Genomic DNA, 19040 nt, shown 5'->3' with positions numbered 1-19040 from the left:
GGTAAAAATCAAGATGACCTGGTCACGGATAAGTTTGATTTTTGCCAGCAAAATGGGCTTATGGCTTACTGGGCATGCCCAGATCGGATAGCCAGTTCTATAGCTGTAGGCTCTATACCAAATGGAAAGTCTATCAGGCTGTTATATTCTACTCTCCCAAGTGTTTAGTACAGTCTTCTGCACACAGTAAGCGCTCAATCAATACCACTGACTGACTCTTCTGGTGTCCGGTCCTTTATATGGCTGTGAGATCCCACTAGACTATCTCCCCCGATTAGACTGTAAGCCTGTCAAACGGCAGGGACTGTCTCTATCTGTTGCCGACTTGTTCATCCCAAGCGCTTAGTACAGTGCTCTGCATATAGTAAGCGCTCAATAAATACTATTGAATGAATGAATAAATAGACTATCAATTTCCTGAGTGCAGGGATAGTGTCTACTAATTCTTTTGTACTCCTAAAAGTGCTGAGTACACTCAGCACACTGAAGCAGCGTGGGGCAGTGGAAAGAGCACGGGCTTTGGAGTCAGGGCTCATGAGTTCGAATCCCAGCTCTGCCACTTGTCAGCTGTGTGACAGTGGGCAAGTCACTTAACTTCTCTGTGCCTCAGTTCCCTCATCTGTAAAATGGGGATTAAGACTGTGAGCCCCACGTGGGACAACCTGATTCCCCTGTGTCTACCCCAGCGCTTAGAACAGTGCTCTGCACATAGTAAGCGCTTAACAAATACCAACATTATTATTATTATTATGGCTGGTGCTATATGCATGTTCTTGATTGACTGGTTGATTGATCAAGACCAGAACCTACTGCAGATTGAGCGGTTTCATGGGTCATCTACAATCCATATTTGACGTCAAACAGCAGGACAAGTTAATCAACAATGAGGTCCTGCAACAGCATCAAATCAAACCAACATTCATAATCATGCAGCTTCACTGGGTGGGGACTGTGAGAGGATGGAATACAGCAGGATATCTAAGCAGCTGTTGTGAATTGTACTTTCCAAGTGTTTAGTACAGTGCTCTGCACACAGTAAGTGCTCAGTAAAAACGATTGAATGAATGGAAGGGGAAACAAGCAAGCTCGTAGGGCAGAATAGAAATTTTAAAGACATAATGAGGTCTTGTCTCAAACAATTTGACACTGCTGGCAGACCACTGCAGGGGACAGACCAGGCTGGTGGGCAGCAATCGGGAGGAGGGCAGCTCTCTTCCAGCAGCATATGCTGGGAGACCACAGCAATGGACAGATCAGCCTGGTGGGCAGTGATAGGGAGCAATCCTTGAGCAAAAACTCCACAAAGACTGGGCCATGTATGGGACAGGGGTAGTGTAGGATCTCATTATCTTTTACCTCAGGGTTTAGCTCAGTGCTTGCCACCTGTAAATGCTTAATAAATACCATCAGTATTATTCAGTTTGAGAATACTGACAGACACTACAAGTGGGAAATGTTTCAGTGTCACAAAGGACAAGGGATAGATTGTCAATCACACACAGCTCTTTCCAATGACACCCACAGTCCATATCTCATTTCAGCCTCCATTGTGGTAGGGTAAGGTAGGTATTATTATTTCCATTTTACAGATGAGTCAATGAATGCTCAGAGGGGTTAAGGGATTTTAAAAAGCAGCAGGGCCTAGTGGCTAGAACATGGACCTGGGAGCCAGAGGACCTGGGTTCCAATACCAGTTTTGGCACTTGTCTTCTGTGTGATCTTGGGGAAGTCACTTCACTTCTCTGTGCCTCAGTTACCTCATCTGTAAAATGGGAATTAAGACTGTCAACCTCAAGTGGAGCAGGGAGTTTGTCCAAGTTTGTTTCTACTTCAGTAATAATAATAATAATAATTATGGTATTTTTTTACGTGCTTACTATGTGCTAAGCACTGTTCTAAGCACTGGGGTAGATAAAAGGTAATCAGGTTGTCCCACATGGGGCTCAAAGTCATAATCCACATTTTACAGATGAGGTAACTGAGGCACAGAGAAGTGAAGCTGCTTGCCCAAGGTCACACAGCAGACAGGTGGCAGAGCCGGGATTAGTACAGTGCCTGGCATATGGCAAGCGCTTACCAAATACCTTAAAAAATAAACAAACAAAAAGCCCTCAAGATTTCACAGCAGATCAGTGGCAGCACTGGATCTAAAACCCAGGCCATGTAGATATACGTACTCAACAATGTTATTTTTGCCTCTATATATGTGAATATAGCTTTAGAGAGTTCTAAGATCCTCGAGACTAGGGATCATGTCAAGGGAAGCAATGTGGAGTAATGGAAAGAGCAAGGGTCTGAATATCAGAGGACCTGAGTTCCGGTCTTGTCACCACCACTTGTTGTGGTGTGTGATCTTGGTCAAGTCACTTAAGTTCTCTGTACCTCAGTTACCTCATCTGTGAAGTGGGGACTAAGACTATGAGCCTCATATGGGACATGGACTGTGTCAAACCTGATTGACTTGTGTCTACTCCAGCACTTATTACAGTGGCCGGCACATAGTAAGCACTTAAGTACTATAAAGAAAGAGCTGGGTAGGGAGAGGTTATATGATTTTCAATACCTCTGAAGAAAGACCTTTAAAAATTGGGAGAGCAGTGTTTTGCTGGATTGGAAATCGGGTCAGAGGCGGGAGAAAGGAGAACCAGGCTTAGTGAGTAGGTTGGCTTGCAGACATATGGAAGAAACGTCAATTCAGGCATCTGAAGCTCTACTTACCCCACAGAAGCAGATGTTTTCAATGACTCTAACACAGACACACCAGTGGTACCTGAAAATTTGACTGCAGAAATGCTTTCCTCTTCAGTAGGCTTCTGTGAGAAATAAGTTCATGCCTTGAGTGCCTCAAGAGCCTCTGACAGTAGAAAGTCATTCATTTCAGAGGTCCCTGGGACACCAGTAATCCTCCAGCATTTTAATCCTTAACATATTCTCCTTTTGTTCTCTTGACTAATAAGACTCCTGTCTCCTAGTTGATGTCCCAGTGCCTTAGTTCCTGCTGCTACTTTCCACTGATCCTGTAGAACCCTGAGACTGCCACTTTTTTGCTCATTGATTTCATTAAATTTTTCAGCCCCTTGAACCACTTGCAAATGAGGTTTGAGCTGGGAGAAATCTGTTTCCAGGCCCAGCAAATCAACTCTGATCCCTGAGAGAGAGAGAGAGAGGTAGAGGGGGATGGGGTGTGTGGTGGAGGGTTGAGGGTCACAAGCTGCAAAGTGGTGTTAGTGTGTTCTCTGAAGAGCCTGGAAGAGAGGTTAAGGAGTCTGGGCTTGGGAGTCAGAGGATGTAGGTTCTATTCCCGGTTGTTCTAATCTTGGTTCCACCAATTGTCAGCTGTGTGACTGTGGGCAAGTCACAACTTCTCTGTGCCTCAGTTACCTCATCTGTAAAATGGGGATTAACTGTGAGCCTCATGTGGGACAACCTGATTACCCTGTATCTACCCCAGCACTCGGAACAGTGCGCTGCACATAGTAAGCGCTTAACAAATATCAACATTATTATTGTCTGCTATTTGACCTTGGGCAAGTCACTTCACTTTTGCACCTCAATTACCTCATTTGGAAAATGAGGATTTAAACTGTGAACCCTGCATGGGACAACCTGATTACCTTGTATTTACCCCAGTGCTTAGAACAGTGCTTGGCACATAGAAAACGCTTAACAAATGCTATGATAATAATTATTATTATTATCCTGGAGGTATCTGCCTTTAGGTCAGAGTCAGAGGCCCTAGGTTTTAATCCTATCTCTGCTACGTGTCTGCTCTGTGACCTTGGACAAGTCACTTCACATCTCTGTGCCTCAGTTCTCTCATCTGCAAAATGGGGATGCAATACCTGTTCTCCCTCCTACTTAGACTGTGAGCCCCATGTGGGACCTGATGATCTTGTATCTACCCCAGCACTCTGTACAGTACTTGACACATACTAAGCACTTGATAGATACCACAATGGTTTGGGAACTCTAACCAGGATGTTCGCCAGTGTTTGAGTAGAGGCAGGACTTGCCAGCAGATGCTGACTTTTCCAAGGAAGTCGGATGGGGTCCCACTGGGCAGTAATAGTGTTAAAAGTATTCACTGAGCACTCACTGGATGCTATGCCCCAGTTTGCTCCCTTTTTTTCACTCTTCCCTCAATCCCAAGGTATTTACATACATAACTGTAATTTATTCATTATTATTATTGTTAACGTCTGTCTCCCCCTCTCGACTGTAAGCTCACTTGGCCAGGGAATGTGTCTATCAGCTCAACAAATACAATTGATTGATTAATTGATTGAACACACTCTTCTAGGCAGTTTGGAGCAGCTCACCCCATCTTCAAAACCCTTCTAAAATCCCATCTGCTCCTCCAGAAATCCTTCCCTGATTAATCTATCATCTTCCTACCCTATTTCCCTCTATCCTGCCACTTCATTACTTCGCCATCGCTTAAGCACTAAGCTACTCAATCAATCAATCAATGGTATTATTTGAGCACTTACTGAGTGCAGAGCATTGTACTAAGCGCTTGAGAGAGTACACTATAACAGAGTTGGTAGACACATTTCCTGTCCACTACAAGCTTATCACATGACTGTAGTATTTAAGTACATGTCTAATATATCCTATATCTTTCCCTATTTGCAATATATTTGTGTCTGTCTCCCCAGGTTAGACTGAAAGTTCCTCGAGGGAAGATGTGTCTTCTGACTCTTTTGCATTCTCTCAAGCACTTAATACTCTGCTCTGCATATAGTAGACACTCAGTAAAGATGATTGATTGATTGATTGATTGATACATGCTAATGGGGTGAAGTAAGTTACGCAATCGCCTCATAAATTTGGAGGGAATGTATTTTAGTATTCTTCTCATCCTGCATTTGCAACCCAAAGAAAGGCCCCAAAATCAACACTTCCTTAGAGGGCAGGCAGTTGTAGGCTTGAGAAGCTGATATGTCTCAGTTCAAGCCTCTTAGGAGTAAGTTAGAGAATTTGGGCTCCAGTATCGGTGTGCTCACTTATGATGATGATGATAATTATATTTTTTATGGTATTTGTTAAGTGCTTACTATGTGCAAGACACTGTATTAAGTGCTGGGGTAGATACAGGTTAGTCACAGTCCATGTCCCACATGGGGCTCATGGTTTTAATCCCCATTTTACAGAGGAGGGAAGTGAGGCACAGAGAAGTGAAATGACTTGCCCAAGGTCACACAGCAGAGAAGTGGCAGAGCCGCGATTAAAGCCCAGGTCCTTATGACTCCCAGGCCCATGCTCTATCCACTAGGACACATTACTTCTCATTTGTTATTTGTTATGATGATTGTATTTGTTATACACTTTCAGTGTGCCAAGCACTGTACTAAATGCTGGGGTAGATACAAGATAATCTGGTTGGACACCATCCCTGCCCCACATAGGGCTTGCAATCTAAGTGGGAAGCAGAGAAGGTATGAAATCCCCATTCTGTAGGTGAGAAAACTGAGGCCCAGAGAAGTGAAGTGACTTGTCCAAGGTCACACAGCAGGCAAGTTTCAGAGCCAGGATTAGAACCCAGGTTCTCTGACTCCCATCTATGGAGTCCCCGCCCCCACCACTCCTGTCCAGTAGGTGACCTAGCCATGGGGTGTCAATCTCTGGTGGTCAGGTCTCCCCACGGAGGAGGCAGCGGATCGGACGCCGATTGGTTTGAAACTCCTGATGCAAAAACAGGATTTTCTGAGGACTGACCTCCATCCTTGCTGCCTTAATTGAGTAGATTGATTACTAAATATTCTAATGGGGCAAAGGGGACAGATACTTGCCACCAAAAAGCACACTGTCTGCCTTCAGGCTATGCTATTTATTTCTGGTTGTAACTGGGGTTAAAGATTTTGAAGGGAAACTTAATTTTGCAGCTCGCCAGCTGAGCAAATTAGCATTATTAGCAAATTAGCCCAAGGCCTGGAAAAAAAATCATCCATATATAAAAGAAATCAGCCACTGGGGCCGCCACAAATTTCAGTGAAGAGTGGAAAATCTGAGCCCCAGGCCTGGGATGGAATTTGATCAACTGTCTACTAGGCCTTTGACAAACTTCATTCCCGTTGTACTGGAAAGCTGTCTGAGAGGGTGATGGTTTTACAGACAGGTAGAAAGTTTGGTGAGACAGAGCATTGTTTAACCAATTAGGGGCATTTTCCCGATTCCTTTGATGAATGGGACATAAGCCTTCGATGCTTGGCAAAACAGGTCTTCTTTGGAGCTGCAAGATTGGGGTATCGCTTTATGGGGAAGACAGTAAATGATGAGGTTGCCTGAGTGGGGAAAATGAGTGGAATGAACAGGTATTCTCCATACCTGGTTATGCAAGCGAATCAATCAAACAGTGGTATTGATTGAGCACTTACTATGTGCAGAGCACCTTTCTAAGTGCTCGGGCGAGTACCATACAAGAGAATTAGCAGATAGAGAACATGAAATAGGGAAAAGCAGAGCTGATGTATTTTTCAATCTATGCGTTTCAATTGACTTTCAATGCGAAAAATATCCTATTAAACCCTTTTGGAGAACGATAAAGCACCAGGGCTGTCAGGCAAGAGCTGATCTATTTTCATTTATCTGAATTAATGATGGGCCATGAAAGTGGTAAAGGTATCCTTGTATATAATGCATTATAACCAAAATTCTGCACGACTTTGTCCTTGGAACTGTCCTGGCCTTTCGTTTGAAAGAGCGAGAGCAGCAGTCAATAACCACTTAATAATGTTTTTCTCTTTCCTTTTTTGTACCTTTAGGTACATTAGACTCTGGGTAATTATCTCATTCATAATCCTCTATCACAAGTAATATTTTCTGCATCTTGTGAAGCATAATTAGAAAATATTATCTTTGTGTGTACACTATTCTGGGTCCCTCTTTAATATAAGTTTGCCCAGGAGTGCTGTACGGAAGCACAACACAGTGAGTCTGATTTCACACAAGTAATCAAATCTTTTGAATGTTGGTTCATTTTTCTTAATCTCACTAGGACCAAAAGTTAACCTTCAAACAAAGCTACTCTCAGAAAGCGGGTATTGTGGATCCCAGTTAGCACTTCAATAAGCTTGTAGGGAGAATTAGAAAGGGAAGTAGTGGGACTCTGAGATTTCCTCCACAAGCCATGTGAGCAGGTGGGAGTGAGGAGCACTGGAAGCAGAAGGAACCATCTTTGGTGTCTAATAATCATATAATGGTATTTGTTAAGTGCTTACTATGTGCAAAGCCCTGTACTAAGCACTAGGGAAGGTACATGATTAATATTACTATTAGTAGTAATAATAATAATAATTGTATTTGTTAAGCACTTACTATGTGTCAAGCACTGTTCTAAGCGCTGGGATAGATACAAACTGTTGGATACAGTCCCTGTTCCATATAGGGCTCATAGTCTTAATCCCATTTTACAGATGAGGTAACTGAGGCCCAGATAAATCAAATGACTTACCCCAGGTCACCCAGTGAACAAGTGGCGGAGCTGGGATTAGAATCCAGGTCCTCTGGCTCCCAGGCCCAGGCTTTATCCACTAGGCCATGCTTTGTCTAACCAGAGTTTGTCAAAGTGGAGGAGCGCCAGCATGCTTTGCCTTACCTACAGCAGTGTGGCCTAATAGATAGAGCATGGGCCTGGGAGTCAGAAGGACCTGGGTTCTAATCCGTCTCTTGTCTGCTATGTGACCTTGGGCAAATTACTTCACTTCTCTGGGCCTCAGTTCCCTCATCTGTAAAATGGGGATTAAGACTGGGAGCCTCATGTGGGCCCTGAACCGTGTCCTACCTGATTAACTTGTATTCACCCAGTGTACAGTGTACAGTGCCTGGCACACAATCTAAGGGGAGGGAGAACAGCTTTTTCATCTCCATTTTACAGATGAGGAAAATGAGGCACCAAGAAGCGAAGCGACTTGTCCAATGCCACACCGCAGGTAAGTGGTGGAGCCGGTATTAGAACCCAGGCTTCCTGCTTTTCAGGATCAGTGCGTGCTCGGAAGCTCCTCAGTTGCACTCTCCCAAGTGCTTAGAGGTAGGCTCTGCAGCCAAAAGGCTCTCAATCAATAGCACTGAGTAACCAATTGATTGATCAGGTCCAAGAGCATTCTATCCCAAGGTAGTGGATCAAAAAACTCATCGCCACCTACCCAGCAGTAGATGAGAAGCCTCTTGCATTCTGTTTTGCCATTATTGACTAGTGATCTGACCTTGGCCAAGTTACCTAATTCCTCAGTCCACCCATCTTTAATCCAGCTATTCAAACATGCTTTAATACCAACCTCAAAGGGTTGTTGGGAAGGCTTAATTAATGTTGGTAAAGTGCTTAATTTATTTGAATAGGAATACAAAAGAAAGAAAAGAAACAAGCCCATGTTTAGCATTCCCTGGGCTGTAGTGTAATTCAGTTCAGTTAATTGATTCCATCACCTCCAAGATAAATCAAAGACATTAATGATGGAGGACTGAACATTTTGCTGTGGCAAATCTGAAGGATCAGTGTTTGCCAAAGGGATGAGTGCAGGTGCTGTAAAGGACACACCCGCACGTGTACTTGGGTTTTCCTGCTTCATCACTCTTCCCACTTGCCCTCAGACCCCGCCACTAAAAGTTCCTGTTCATATTTGGAAAGTTCATAGTCCAGCAACTCATTGCTCAGCCAACACTCCTTCATTAAATCATTCAATCCTTTTTATTGAGCGTTTACTGTTTGTGAAGCTCTGTTCTAAGTGCTTGGGAGAGTCCAATATAATAACAAACAGACACATTCCTGCCCACAAGAAGTTCACAGTCTAAAGGGGGAGACAGACATTAATGTAAATAAATGAATAGATAAATAGATAAATGAATGAATGAATGAATGACAAATATATACAGATATATTCATATGTGCCGTGGGGATAAGAGGGAGGATGAATGAAGGAGCAGGTGAGAGTGGCACAGAAGGGGGTGGGAGAAGAGAGGAGGGCTTATTCAGGGAAGGCTTCTTGGAGGAGATGGGCCTTCAATAAGGTTTTGAAGTGGGGAAAAGCAATTATCTGTCAGATATGAGGAGGGAGAGCATTCCAGGCCAGAGGTAGGATATAGGCGAGAGGTCAGTGGCGAGATAGACAAGATTGAGGTACAGTGAGAACATATATGTTCAACTTTTTCAATCAATCATGGTACTGATTGATTTACAATATTTTCAGCTCACTTGTCCTCCAAAAGAATAAAGCAAAGAAGAAAAGCAAATTAAGGCTCCAGGACTCTCTCTGCCCCTCCAATCTCTCTCTCTCTCCCTCCTCCCCTTTCCTTCTCTCCCTCACATCCCTTCTCTCTCTACTTCTCTCTCCCCTTTCCCTTCTCAACCTTCACCAACTGTGAAATTCCAGTCTCCGACCACAACCTCCTCACTTTCTTTCTCTCCCACCCCCAACTCCCATAAAACTGTGCTGTTCCCCCATAGAAACCTCCAATGTTTTCACCCACTCCAATTTTCCAATGTTATCCTGCTCCATTTGGTATCCATACCCAACCTACCTTCCCTAGACTCACAAATCCACATCCTCAACTCCTCCCTCTCTACTGAACCCACCTCCCCCCTCCCCTGTTCCTTCCTCAGTCTCAGACCACCAACTCACAGCCCTGGATCACCTCCACAGAACTTTCTCTACCCTTGTGCTTTAGCCGTGGAGCACTGTTGGCAGAAATCCAGACATGAGACTGACCTCATACACCTCAATCTCATCCTCATCTGTTTCCATGCTGCCCTCTCTTCCACCCAGCAACAGTATTTCTCCATCCTTATTCACTCCCTTGTGCCAGATTTTTCAGGCTTTTAACTCCCTCTTCAAACCCCCGTCTCTCTGCCTCTTCCATCTCTTGCACCTAATGATCCTGCCACCTATTTCTTTGATGAAATTGAAACCTTGAGTCATGATCTCCCTAAAATTTCCCCCACAATCTCTAGTCCTACTCTCCTCCTGACCCCCCTTTTCACTCTCCCATCTTTCCCAGCAGTAACTCAAGAGAAGATCTTCTGCCTCCTCTCAAAATACACCCTCTACACGTGAGGCTCCGAACCCAGCCCTTCACAACTTATTAAAACACTTGTCCCCCTCCCTTATTCCTTCCTTGATCACCATCTTCAACTGCTCACTCGCCAATGGCTCATTCCCCACTGCTTTCAGACATGCGCATCAATCAATAATATTTACTGAGCACTTACTATGTGCAGAGCACTGTTCTAAACACTTGGGAGAGAACAATATAAGAGAATTAGCAGTCACATTCGCTGTACATAACGAGCTTACAGTCTAGAGGGGGAGGCAGACATTACTATGAATAAATAATTTTAAATAAATAATTTAAAGATATGTGCATAAGTGCTGTGGGGTTGGGGGTGGGGTGAATATCGAATGTTCAAAGGTCACAGTTTGAACTGCCTAGAAGATGCAGAAGGGAGAGCAAGCCAGAGAAAAAGAGGGCTTAATCGGGAAAGGCCTCATGGAGATATGGCCTTAATTGTGCTTTAAAGGTGGAGAGAGTGGTGGTCTGGCACACTTGGATGGGGAGCGAGCTCCAGGCCAGAGGCAGGATGTGCGCAAGAGGACATCGGCAAGATAGACGAGGTCAGGGCACAGTGAGTAAGCTGGCGCCAGAGGAGCAGAGTCTGCAGGTTGGGCTGGAGTAAGAGATCAGTGAGGTGAGGTAAGATGGGGCGAGCTGATGGAGTGTTTTAAAACCGATGGTAAGGAGTTTCTGTTTGATGCGAAGGTGGATAGGCAGCCATTGGAGGTCCTTGAGCAGTGGGGAGACATGGTCTGAATGTTTTTGTTGTTAGATGATCCATACAGCAGTATGAAATATGGATTGGAATGGGGAGAGACAGGAGGTCGGGAGGTCAACAAGGAGGCAGATGCAGTAGTTAAGGTGGGGTAGGATAAATGCTTGGATCAGCATGGTGGCAAGTTGGATGGAGAGGAAAGGGTGGATTTTTGTAAGTTGTGAAGAAAGAACAGACAGAATCTGGTGACAGATTGAATATGTGGGTGGTATGAGAGATGAGTCGAGGACAATGCCAAGATTACCGGCTTGTGAGACAGGGAGGATAGTGGTGTTTACAGTGAAGGGGAAAACAAGAGGAGGACAGGGTTTGGGTGGGAGGATAAGGAGTTCAGTTTTAGACATGTTTCATTTGAGGTGCTGGCAGGACATCCAAATAGATATGACTTGAAGGCAGGAGGAAATGCAATATTGCAGAGAAGGGTAGAGGTCAGGGCTGGAGATGTACGTTTGGGAATCATCTGCATAGGGATGGTAGTTGAAACCATGGGAGCGAATGAGTTGGATAATGTTTTTAGGTGAAGGGGGCGGTCTATAGTGTCAAATGTTCATGTAACCCCCCCATGCCAAAAAACCCTTTGACTCCACAGCTCCCTCCAGTTATCATCCCATCTCCCTCCTATCATTCCTCTCCAAACTCCTTGAGAGAATTGTCTACATCCAAGGCCTTGACTTTCTCCCCTCCAGTTCTCTCCTTGACCCCGTCCAATCTGGCTTCTGCTTCTTCCACTCCATGGAAACTGCCCTCTCTAAGGCAATCTCTAACTCACCACTCAACTCCTTCCTGACAAATCCAACAACCTCTATTCTATCCTAATCTTATTTGACCTTTCTGCTGCCTTCGACCCTGTTGACCACCCCCTTCTCCTGGATTCACTACCTTACCTTGGCTTCACCGATGCCGTTCTCTCTTGGTTCTCCTCCTATCTCTTTGGCCACTCATTCTCACTCTCTTTTGTGGGCTCCTCTTCTGCCTCCCACCCCCTAACTGTGGGCGTCCCTCAAGGCTCAGTTCTGGGTCCCCTTCTATTCTCCATCTACACCCACTCCCCCAGAGAACTCCTTTGCTTGCATGGCTTCAATTACTATCTCTCTGCAGATGATTCCCAAATCTACCTCTCTTGCCCCGAACTGTCTTCCTTTGCAGTCTCTCGTTTCCTCTTGTTTTCAGGACTTCTCTATTTGGATGTCCCCCCAACACCTCAAAACTTAATATGTTCAAAACAAAACTCCTCATCTTCCCACCCAAACCCTGTCCTTCCTCAGACTTTCCCATCACCATAGACCACACCACAACCCTGTCTCACAAGCCAGTGAACTTGACATTATCATTGACTCATCTCTCTCATTCAACCTGCTTATTCAGTCTGTCACCAAATCCTCTTGGTTCTACCTTCTCTACACCTCTAGAATCCACCCTTTCCACTCAATCCCAACTGCTACCAGGCTTATCATATCCCACATTGACTACTGCATCAACCTCCTTGTTGAACTCCCTGCCTCCTGAATCTTCCTTCTCCAGTTCATACTTTGCTCTGTTGCCTGGGTCATTTTTCTAAAAAAAAAATTGAGCTCATATCTTCCCCTCCTCAAAAACCTCCAAGGGTTGCCCATCCATCTCTGCATTAAACAAAACTCTTTACCATTGGCTTTAAAGCACTGAATCAATTTTCCCCCTTCTACCTTACCTCACTGATCTATTAAAACCCAGTCCACACACTTTGCTCCTCTAATGCCAACCAGCCTATTCATTGTACCTTGGTTTCATCACTGTCATTGGCGACCCCTTATCCATATCCACCTTTGGGCCTGGAACTCCCTCACCCTTCACATCTGACAGACCACCACTTTCCCCACCTTCAATGCCCTCCTAAAATCACATCTCCTCCAAGAAGCCTTCCCTGACTGAGCTCTCATTTCCCCTACATGTCCTCCCTTCTGCATCGCTTATGCACTTGGGTCTGTACCCCTTAAGGACTTGATATTCACTCCACCCTCAGCCCCATGGAATTTATGTGTGTATCCTTACATTCCTCCATTTTCCCTGTCTGTAATTTATTTTATTGTCTGTCTCCCCTTCTAGACTGTAAGCTTCTCGTGGGCAGGGATTCATGTCTACCACCTCTACTAATAATACTTATGGTATTTGTGAAGCACTTACTATATACCAAACACGTACTAACTGCAGGATAGATACAAGCGGATTGGGTTGCAGACAGTCCCTGACCCACATGGGGCTCAAAGTCTCAATCCCCATTTTACAGATGAGGGAACTGAGGCTCAGAGAAGTTAAGTGACTTGCCCAAGGTCACACAGCAGACAAGTGGTGGAGCCAGGATTAGAACCCCTGACTTTCTGGCTTCCATGCTGCTTCTCTACTCCCTCTCTATCTGTTTTTCTATTTTTCTCTCTCCCTCTGTCTCTCCCTTTGTATTTCTCTCTCCCTCTCTCCCTCTCTCTCTATCCCTCTTTGTCTCTTTCTTAAAGATCTTTACTTATCAGATTATCTGCATGCAGCGATCCCATGTGTGAATATTACTGGTTTCGGCAGTTTTCATTCCACTCCCCTCAGCTCAAGTTTGGAATTTTCTTGCTACTAGTCCCAAGCTTACAGGGGATTGGTCCTCATAGTTCCAGTGTGCAGAAAAGATCTGATTTAAAGTCTCATTTCTCAGTCATATCCTCTTTGGCTACTCTTTACCCAGAGATAATATTCTTCCTCAAAATGGGTTGCTCTTCTTGAACGAGAGCAGGTGGAGAATGCCTTTGGCACTGACTCTGCGCTCTGTGCAGTCTGTGACTTTAAACAATTTTTACAGGTTATTTGCCATTAAAATGCAATAGGGCATGTTTCAAGAGTGGCTGCTTCATCCAGGATAAGAAGCTGCTTTCAGAACGAATTTGGTACCCCAGTGATATCCCATTCTTCTAGAGACTGCCAATTTCAGAAGAGAATCGATAGTAGATTGATCCAGTTCAAATCAAGGGTGACCCATTTTGGGGTGGATTTCCCATCTTCCATTCTCTGAATCCCCATTGACCCCCTTTAACAAAAACCCAAACAAGACATAGCCTAGTGGAGCGAGCACAGCTCTGACACTTATCTCCTCTGGCATCTTGGGCAAGTTGCTTAAACTGAGCCTCATCTGTTTACTCATCTGTAAAATGGGGGTAAATTACCACCTCTCCCTACCATTTAGATTATGAGCCCAATGGGCATCGGGGATTATCTTGCATCTAAGAGCTCGGCTCAACAAATATAACTGGGTTAAAATGATAGCGCTGTCTGTTGGGCGAGGGTTTTTGTTTGGATCACTTCACTTCTCTGTACATAATATTAAATAAGGACATGGAAACTGACAGAGTGGGTGGAAATTTGAGGGCCTCAAGAGATTTTCCAGTACTGGATATTTAAGCACTTTTTCATTTTCTTTTGTTAAACTTACCACTTCATTGATGTTTGAGCATTATAAACAAATAATCTATAAAGGAAAGGGATTTGCATTCTTCAGGAAAAGTCCTTTGTTCCTTTAAAGAGTTGCATCAAACAGACATCAAACAGGCTATGTTTCTCTAGCATGGTAGCATTCAAGTCATTTTGCTGCTCTTCCAAAAACAGAATGTTATTTCCATTTCTTTGCCTTTAACTACTCCAAGGTCAATCCTGTTTAGACATTACTTATATTTTCCAGGTAAAAATATGATTAATAACAGCTGTGTCACCTATTCCCCTACAAAACTGAACATGAAAATCAAATTCTATCTGCCCTGACTTGCTCCCTTCATTCATCCCCATTCCTGGCCCCATAGCTCTTATGTACACATATGTAGTTCATTTACTTATATTAATATCTGTTTCCACCTCTAGTGTGTAAGCTCGTTGTGGGCAGGGAGTGTGTTTGTTTATTGTTATATTGTACTCTCCCAAGTGCTTAGTAAGGTGCTCTGCATACAGTAAGCACTCAATAAATACAGATGAATGAATAAATGAATGAACAGAACTGTGAAAAAAGGGGCTAGGGCCATGTGTTCCATTACAGAGGTAAATCTATTGCCTCATTGCCAAGTTCTGGGGTAGATAAAGGGTTATGAGATTGGAATCAGTCCTTGTTCCATATGGAGCCCCCACGTTATCTGATTCCCATTTTACAGATGAGGAAACTGATACCCAGGGAAGGGGAGAGCAGTGTGGTCTAGTGAAAAGAACCTGGGCCTGGGAGGGGGAGGACCTGGATCCTAATCCCAGCTCTGCCCCTTGCTTACTGGGGGCTTATGGGCAAGTCCCTTTACTTCTCTGTGCCTCAGTCTCCTCATCTGTAAAACTGGGAGATTCAGTAATTGTTCGGCTTTCTGCTTAGGCTGTGAATCTCCTGAGGGATGGGTGCTGGGTCCGATCTGATGATCTTGTTTCTTTGTAGTTCAGTGCTTGGCACACAGTAAGCATTGAACAAATAGCACATATATTATTATCATTATTATTGTTATTATTAAATGACTTGCCCAAAGTCACCCAGGATGTCAGTAATAATAATAATAATAATGTTGGTATTTGTTAAGCGCTTACTATGTGCAGAGCACTGTTCTAAGCGCTGGGGTAGACATAGGGGAATCAGGTTGTCCCACATGGGGCTCACAGTCTTAATCCCCATTTTACAGATGAGGTAACTGAGGCCCAGAGAAGTTAAGTGACTTGCCCACAGTCACACAGCTGACAAGTGGCAGAGACGGAATTCAAACTCATGACCTCTGACTCCAAAGCCCGTGTGCTCTTTCCACTGAGCCACGCTGCTTCTCTGTAGTCAGTAGCAGAACTAGGACTAGAACTCAGTTCTCCTGAATCCCGGGCCCTTGCTCTCACCACCAGTCAGTCAATCATATTTATTAAGCGCTTACTGTGTTCAGAGCACTGTACTAAGCGCTTGGGAGAGAGTACAATATAACAATATAACAGACACATTCCCTGCCCACAAAGAGCTTACAGTCTTAGAGGACTAGGCCTCAATACTTCCCAACTACCTTTTCCCAATGTTACTCTTTGACCAATATTTTTCAGGCTTTTCACAGGCTAGAAGTGTTTTGTTTTTTTTCTCAAATGACGAAGGAAATCCACTGAACTCCTTTTCAGCATTAGGGGCAGGGGGCAGCAAGGGGCATGAGACTGCTTGGGAATCTCAAAGTAAATTAGCCTAAGGTTAGGCTAGATTGAACTGTGTTCCCACTGGCAAAAAGAACCATAATAAGCTCTTCCATATTCCAACATCAGATGTCAGAGTTTTCCGTTATGTGAAAGGTTATGTCCTTTTCCTGCAGGCTAGAACTTAGAGCAGAGCTGGGCTGAGAATGATCCATTTTACACTGGAGAGAGCTTCTGCAGACAAAGGAGGGGATTGGGTGGGGAGGGTCCTTTTCCCCTGTACTGGCCAACCCACTCAAGCAACCTCTGACAAAGAGATCTGAAACAGAGTCAGTTCCAATCTTCTTGGATATGAGAGTTTTGCTCTATTTTTCACTTGAATATATAGGCCATGAAGCTGTGGTCCGGTCGGTTGCTCATCATGCTGATGTGGATGATAGCAGATTATTAGCCCCAAATGCTGGCACATTATTGAGAGGTTTTGAAGATATTGGCTTCATAATGACTGTGGATGTGTGCATCTGAGAGTCAGCCCTTGGATTATGGCCCGTAGCCCAAGGATCATGGCCCCAAGCCAAAAAGCCAGTCTGAGCAGATGAAAAAGGCACCTTCAGGTTCCTTATTTGTGACCTTCATTTGCCAGCTGCAACCTACTCTCCATCCATTATATAGTAAAAACAGCGCCGAGCTTTTTTTCTGTCGACAAAATACCCCACTAAACCTTGAGAGTGAATTCTGCGCGATCCTCTGGAACAGGAGGAGAGGAAGATTCATTGAATTTTAGTTGGGGAACGCTGCTCTGAGGAAGGACAGAAGGAAAGAAAATACACCTACTAATGAATGTACTACTAACGTTCTAATGAATCCTCGTACACAACACACTATCTTCTTTTCTAAAGAGCCTCAGAGCTACTACCATCATCCTTTCAGAAGTAAAGAGATGCTAGAGTTGGATGAGGAAAATGAACGAGGTGTCAAAATGTGAAGTGACCTTGGCTCAAGTTTGAAAAAGTGGACGTTTGACTTGCAGTGTACTGGCCCTGACAGTGGGAATATCCTTAAATAATGTAACCCTAACATAAAAGAAGCAGTGTGGCTTAGTGGAAAGAGCCCGGACTTGGGAGTCAGAGGTCATGGGTTCTTATCTTGGCTTTGCCACTTATCAGCTGTGTGACGTTGGGCAAGTCACTTCACTTCTCTGTGCCTCAGTTACCTCATCTGTAAAATGGGGATTAAGCCTGTGAGCCCCACGTGGGACAACCTGATTACCTTGTATCGTTCCCAGGGCTTGGAATAGTGCTTGGCACATAGTAAGCGCTTAACAAATACCATAATTATTATTATGAAAAATAATTGTGGTATTGGTTAAGCACTTACTATATGCTAGGCACTGTAATAAGCACTGGGGGTAGATACAAGCCAATCAGGTCAGACACAATCCCTGCCCCAAATGGGGCTTATAAGAAGAAGGGAGAACAGGTATTAAATCCCCATTTTACAGGTGAGGAAACTGAGGCATAGAGACATTAAGTGACTTGCCCAAGGTCACCCAGTTGACAAGTGGCAGATTTGAGATTAGAACACAGGTCCTCTGAATCCCAGGCCTATGCTCTATCCACTAGGCCACGCTGCTTCCCTCAAAGGTGCTTGGAGTGGTTGCACCGGAAAAACACAGAGAGTTTAACTGTTCAGTCTCCTCGGATCTTATATTTAGAATGAGCGTGGCTCAGTGGAAAGAGCATGGGCTTGGGAGTCAGAGGTCATGGGTTCAAATCCTGGCTCTGCCACTTGTCAGCTGTGTGACTGTGGGCAAGTCACTTAACTTATCCGTGCCTTAGTGACCTCATCTGTAAAATGGGGATTAAGACTGTGAGCCTCACATGGGACAACCTGATTACCCTGTATCTACCCCAGCACTCGGAACAGTGCTCTGCACATAGTAAGCGCTTAACAAATACCAACATTATTATTATTATTATTATTAATGAAGATTGTCCTTGATGTCTATCACAAGAAACCTGTGCTTTATATTGTGATTATGCCATACCATTCGCTGCTAAATCCAGGCTGTGCAGTTAAGTCACCTAATCTTGAGTCATGCTATGCTAGTTCAGCATGCCTTTCTAACTTTTCCAACACTGACTTGTTCTCTTGAGTGACACCACAGCCTCCCCTTGGACACCCAACTCAATTTATGTTGCGTTCAAATAGTTCAGTGTTAGCACAGAAGTTATATAGGCAGGTTGGGAACACAGAACCGGAGTTGGGAGAGCAGAGGGTGGAAGCAGCGTGGCTCGGTGGAAAGAGCCCGGGCTTGGGACTCAGAGGTCATGGGTTCGAATCCCAGCTCAGCCACTTGTCAGCTGTGTGACTGTGGGCAAGTCACTTCACTTCTCTGTGCCTCAGTTACCTCATTTGTAAAATGGGGCTTAAGACTGTGAACCCTACTTGGGACAACTTGATGACCTTGTATCTCTCCCAGCGCTTATAACAGTGCTTGGCACATAGTAAGCGCTTAACAAATACCAACATTATTAAAATGAGCTTTTGGAGGAGCGTGAGGGTGTAGGTCTTGTCTTATCCTGTCAAGCCGTTTCTGACCCATAGTGACACCACGGACACATCTCTCCCAGAATGCCCCGCTCTCCATCTGCAATCGTTCTGGTAGTGGATCCATAGAGCTTTCTTAGCAAAAGTACAGACATGGTTTACCATTGTCGCCTTCTGCACAGAAAACTTGAGTCTCCACCCTTGACTTTCTCCCATGCCGCTGCTGCCCAGCATTGGTGAGTTTTGACTTGTAGCAGATTGCTTTCCACTTGCTAGCCACTGTCCAAGCTAGGAATGGAATGTGTAGGCCTCTGCTTGACTCTCCCTTCCGTAGCCGAGGCTGGTAGAGTACTGGAAACGCTCCACGTGTGACCCTGAGAGGTCTGAGAGTGTAGGGAAGAGGAATATAAAGAAAAATAAGACATCACTATTCATTCATTCATTCATTCACTCACTCATTCATTCAATCGTATTTATTGAGCACTTACTATGTGCAGAGCACTGTAGTAAGCGCTTGGAATGTACAATTCAGCAG

At 44.4% G+C, this 19040-nt stretch overlaps 1 protein-coding gene and 1 non-coding gene across 3 annotated transcripts in view; one reads left to right on the top strand and one right to left on the bottom strand.

The window, feature by feature from the left end:
- The window catches only part of CDH8 (cadherin 8), a 368100-nt gene that overhangs the window by 37692 nt on the left and 311368 nt on the right, over positions 1 to 19040 (top strand). The gene's annotated exons all lie outside the window — the stretch shown is intronic.
- Positions 18752 to 18889, bottom strand: LOC114806662. Its single transcript, XR_003754724.1, has one exon. It is a non-coding gene; the product is annotated as a small nucleolar RNA SNORA7 (small nucleolar RNA).

This window comes from Ornithorhynchus anatinus, chromosome X1 (genome assembly GCF_004115215.2).
Source record: "Ornithorhynchus anatinus isolate Pmale09 chromosome X1, mOrnAna1.pri.v4, whole genome shotgun sequence".
Taxonomy (NCBI): domain Eukaryota; kingdom Metazoa; phylum Chordata; class Mammalia; order Monotremata; family Ornithorhynchidae; genus Ornithorhynchus; species Ornithorhynchus anatinus.
This window is presented reverse-complemented; position numbering and strand designations above follow the sequence as displayed.